The 5,524-nt window shown below is 42.9% G+C and overlaps 1 pseudogene; it reads right to left on the minus strand.

Moving 5' to 3' along the window:
- Positions 1–2,885: 2,885 nt before the first annotated feature.
- LOC125415444 (adenosylhomocysteinase pseudogene) lies at positions 2,886–4,408 on the minus strand (annotated as a pseudogene).
- Positions 4,409–5,524: the final 1,116 nt, after the last annotated feature.

A 5,524-nucleotide genomic window follows, 5' to 3' on the forward strand; every position in this document is an offset into this window, starting at 1 on the left:
TCTGAAATAATCAATGAATAGTCAAAACATAAGAAGCAATGTTTAACAAAATGCCTGATATTAAGTAACAAATAATAATGAGGCTAGGAGATGGGAAACAAGTGAGGTGATGGATACAGTGTCTCATACTTATTGCCAAGAAGCTCATTCCAGACTGTAACTGTAGTGAAATGCTGAGGGCTAGGCAACTTTTTAAAGGGTGTTCTATAGGCTCAAGGTCAGATGTGATAAGTGACTTATAGAGGAGGGCATTAAAATGGAAGAAGTCATAAGGAGGAACCAATTCATCCTACCAAATTGGAAGCTAGAGGGAGGGGAGAGGCTCTTTTTAACAATTTAACCTCCCAAGAATTAGGTCAATGTTCCAAAGGGGCTACCCTTTCAAAGACAACATTTCCAATGATCAAAGAGTTCATACTCATCTCCATGTCTTGAAGATCCTGCTATTGCTATGCTGTAGACAAGCTTCAACACACCTAACTTTGACAAACACATACTCAAATCATTTTTAAACCAAAGTACAGCAGCAAATTTGTTGTTTTACACAAAACCAGTAAGAAAATCACTGAATGAACCACATGTGTGCACGTGTGTGCGCACACACACACACACACACACACACACACACACACATGCATGCGCGTGTGCATGTGCACACACATGTAAGCACTCACACATGCACGCACACCCACATGCACACATACCCAGGGTCAACTTTTAGTCTATATAACAGGAAAAGATCCTTGCCAGGTGGTTGTCTAACAGGATTAATATCTAGACTGTATAAAAACTCAAAAATTAAATAAATGGAAATATATGGATTTTTACATGGCAATATCTTTACTTATCAGAGAAATATAAATGAAAACCACAATGAGATTCTGTATCACAGAGTCATAATGGCTACCAGTGCCTGGGTGAAAGAAGCCTTGGCTCTTAGTTGAGGAAGAGACTGGGAAAACAGAAATATATCTTTGTTTCAGCCGTAGTTTCCATGTTTTCACTCTCTTTTCCCATTACTCAGTCAAGGCACCCAAGTCTTTTAGAAATCTTAAGAATGACAGGGCTAGATAATTTGTTTTGTAGAAGGAGACTGCTTGTTCTTTTCCTGGCCACCCAGACCTGAAGTAATCATAAATAAACTATGTTAATTACAACACTGTTTGACCAATGGCTCAAGTGTATTTCTAGCTAGCTTTTATATCTTAAGTTAACCCATTTTAATTAATCTGTGTATCACCAAAATGCTGTGGCTTACTGGGTAAAGTTCTGGGCATCTGTCTGGCAGCTACATGGCTTCTCCTTGACTCCACCTACTCTCTCTCTCTCTCTCTCTCTCTCTCTCTCTCTCTCTCTCTCTTTCTCTGTTCTAACTTCCTGCCTGGCTTTACTCTGCTAAGCCATTGGCTGAAACAACTTCTTTATTAACAATGGTAATAAAATATATTCTCAGCATGCAGAAGAGAATTCCACATCAAACTTGTTTGAAGGAAAGTGAGATTTTGATTTAGTCCCATCTTATTTAATTATTAGCTGGGTGACCTTGGAAGTTCTGTTAACTCAGTGTTTGTAAATTGTCTATAGAATGGTCTGGAAGATGTATGTAAGAGTGATTGTCAATGGCCAGGTATTGCTTTGTGTCTAAAGTACCTGATAACAACATAAAGAGGCATAAAACACAAAAATCTGTATACTGCACATGCTAGCATAGATGTTAACAGTGATATGCATTACATTTATTACAGTGGAACTGTATTGCAGTATATAATGGGGTCTCCTCACACATTCATTTTCAACAGTTATGTGATGTATATCTTCCTTGGTGGATTTCATATAGATAGAAAAACCAAGACTCAAAGATTATAAATAACTTAACTTGTCATGCTTCAAGTAAGGGGGAATAGAAATTCTCAAGTGTTTCAATAGGAGGAAGAAGACAGTAGTAACTGAAGGCACAGCCTATCAGAATGCCAACCTCACCACCACTTGTAGTCTAGGCAATAGTCTGTCCCTGTCAGATGGCTCACCTATTATTCACCATAGCAAGTTTATTTGGATGCAAAGGGCCAGTACATATATGACACAGATAATATCTGCCATGTGTTGTACAAGGAGGCCACTCATTTATTCCTGGACGTTCAGCCCCAAAATATCCACACAGAAACTATTAATTAAATCACTGTTTGGACCATTAGCTCTAGCTTCTCATTGGATAACTCTTACATCTTAATTTAACCCATTTTTATTAATCTGTGTATCGACATGTGGCTGTGGCTTACCAGCAAAATTCCAGCATGTCTGTTCCTGGCAGCAGCTACATGGCATCTCCTGACTCTGCCTTATTTCTCCAAGCATTCAGTTTAGTTTTTCCCACCTACCTAAATTCTGCGTTGCGCAGGCCCAAGGCAGTTTCTTTATTTTTTTTATTTACTCCACCTTCCTTTATTAACATTCCAAACACTATAAACCAAATTAATCTCTTTGTGACCCAGGCTTGGGATAGAAACCATCAGTAACAAAACAGTGGCAGACCTTAGCCTGTTTTTTCCAGCCCCCTTTAACCTCTAGCTGTCACCTGTCCCTTCTTGGTTAATTATCTCTTAATTCTAACCCTTGTGAAATAGGGACCAAAAGTACCAACCTCAGTATTCTGAGATTTAAAAAGACGGCCCAATGGTAAATAAGCCAAGCTCTGAGGAACCTTCCAGCTTCAGTGGTTCCCACTCTCTGGTAGAGCTCCTTCTCCGGTCCCAGGCTGAGAAACCAAGCACACAGATCTAAAGACCAAGGAAGAGCCTGGATGGTAAAGTGCGTGGGCTTGTGACCACCACTAGCCGCATCCAGCATCAGGGCTTCCAAGGCTCATGTCCCCTGTGGATGGCTTCTGACTGGAGACTCTCAGTTCCCCTTGTCACACCTGGAACCGTAAGAAGGACACAACAGAGGCCAAAGACAGTAACCAGCCCCATGAACAACATTGGTGAAGCAACTGCGAAGCTGGTGACGTGTGCTCTTGGGAAAGAAGCAGGGCCTGGAACAAGGATGGCAGCTGGGAGGTGAAGGGCAGTCCTGGCTCTCAGTAGCGGTAGTGATCAGGCTTGAAGGGGCCATCAATGGGCATGCCCAGATACTGGGCCTGCTTCTCAGTCAGCTTGGTCAGCTTCACATTCAGCTTGCCCAAGTGGGCTTCGGCCACTGCCTCATCCAGCTTCTTAGGCAAGAAGTGAACCCCAATGGGGTATTTATCTGGGTGGGTCCACAGCTCAATCTGTGCCATCACCTGGTTTGTGAAGGAGTTGCTCATCACAAAGCTGGGATGGCCCATGGCACAACCCAGGTTGACCAGTCGGCCTTCAGCCAGCAGGATGATTCGGCGCCCATTCTTCAGTCAATAGCGGTCCACCTGGGGCTTGATGTTCACCTTCTCCACAGCATTCTCATTGAGTCACTTCACGTCAATCTCCACATCAAAGTGTCCAATGTTACACACAATGGCATCATCCTTCATCTGCTCAAAGTGCTGGCCAAGGATGATGTCAACACAGCCTGTGGTGGTGACAAAGATGTTGCCCTCCTTACAGGCCTCATCCATGGTGGTCACCTCATAGCCCTCCATGGCAGCTTGCAGTGCATTGATGGAGTCAATCTCGGTGATGATGACTCGGGCCCCAAAACCCCTCAGGGCCTGGGCACAGCCCTTGCCCACGTCACCATAGCCCGCTACCACTGTCACCTTGCCCACAATCATCACATCTGTGGCCCGTTTGATGCCATCTATGAGGGACTCCCAGCAGCCATAGAGGTTGTCAAACTTGCTCTTGGTGACAGAATCATTGACATTGATGGCAGGCACCTTCAGTATCCCATTGGTCATCATCTTGTAGAGGTTGTGGACCCCAGTCGTGGTCTCCTCAGAGATGCCTCGGATGCCTGACAGAAGCTGTGGGTATTTGGTGTGGATGAGGTTGGTGAGGTTGTCACCATCGTCCAGAATCATGTTGAGGGGTCCATCTTTGAAGCGCAGTGTCTGCTCAATGCACCACGGGTACTCTTCATCTGTCTCACCCTTTCAGGCAAACACTGGAATGCCAGCCTTGGCAATGGCAGCTGCTGCATGGTCCTGAGTGGAGAAGATGTTGCAGCTGGACCACCGCACCTCAGCACCCAGGGCCACGAGAGTCTCGATGAGGACGGCAGTCTCCACAGTCATGTGCAGGCAGCCAGCAATGCGGGCACCCTTCAGTGGCTTGGACGCTGAGTACATCCCCCGCATGCGCATCAAACCGGGCATCTCATTCTCGGCTATGTCCAGGGCCTTTTGTCCCCAGGCAGCCAGGCCAATGTCCGCGACTTTGTAGGGCAGTTTTTCAGACATGCTGGCGGCGCTTCCGCTAGGACTGATGAACTCAGTGAAGGGGGCCGGACGGCGTGGGGCCGGCAGTTTCTTTATTAACCAATGGTATTTACAACATACAGAGGGGAATCCCACATCACCTCCCCTTTTCTGTCTAAATAAAAAGAAAGGTTTTAACTTTAACATAGTAAAATTACATATAATCAAACAGGTATCAAGCAAGAATTACAGTTACAATATTTATATCTACTTTATCTTTTATCATAACAAAGGAAAACTATAATTATAACTATTTTTCAACACTATCAAAATCCCGGAAGGATATACGATTACTTAAGTTAACAGGAAGTGCATTATAAGCTACTTCCAAAGCTTTAGAATTGACAGAGACATCTCACTGCCTGCACAATCACCCAAAATTCTTCTGTACCACTGGGACATCCATCTTCAGCCTACAGTCTAATAGTGTCCGGCAGATTTTTTCATGAAGCAAGAAATCCTAAGATGTATTCTGACTTGTAATAGCAAATTCCACCAGTTACTTTCTTCTATGTCCTACAGAATGTCTGGCAGACTCTTTCATGAAACAGAAACCCTAAAGGACCATCTCACCTTTAGGTAATTTTATCAGTCATCCCTCTGTGGGACAACATCAAGCAGTTCAGGCAAGAGCAGTTTCCTGCCCAAACAGTTAACCAACTCCATGAGGAGCCTCTTCAATGTCCATCATACTCCTAAAGCAGATTGGTGCTGCCAGGAGCAGATGTGTCTTATGTGAAAAGTCCTATTAAAAGCAGATGTGAAAAGTCCTAAGTCATTAAAACATTTTAAATGCCATATTCCATAGGTCTTTTAAAGGTCTGAAGATTATCTATCTAACTGAAATATATCTCTATATATCTAGAAAATATAACTAAAATGATGGCAAACTTGACTATTATAAATGATTATCTATTAACGTATATTTCTTAATTATACATTATATTTTAAATGAGCTGCACAAACACAAAACCTTAATCAAGAGCAGAATATTCATATAACAAAATTGACCTAAAATTTGTATCAATAAACCAAGGTCCATATCAATGCAAATCTCTATAGCATATCTGACTTCTTTCTTCTAGCATTCAGTATAGTTTTCCTTGCCTACATCTATTCTGTTCTATCAGA

This window comes from Myodes glareolus, chromosome X (assembly GCF_982192425.1).
Source record: "Myodes glareolus chromosome X, mMyoGla1.1, whole genome shotgun sequence".
In the NCBI taxonomy this organism is placed as follows: domain Eukaryota; kingdom Metazoa; phylum Chordata; class Mammalia; order Rodentia; family Cricetidae; genus Myodes; species Myodes glareolus.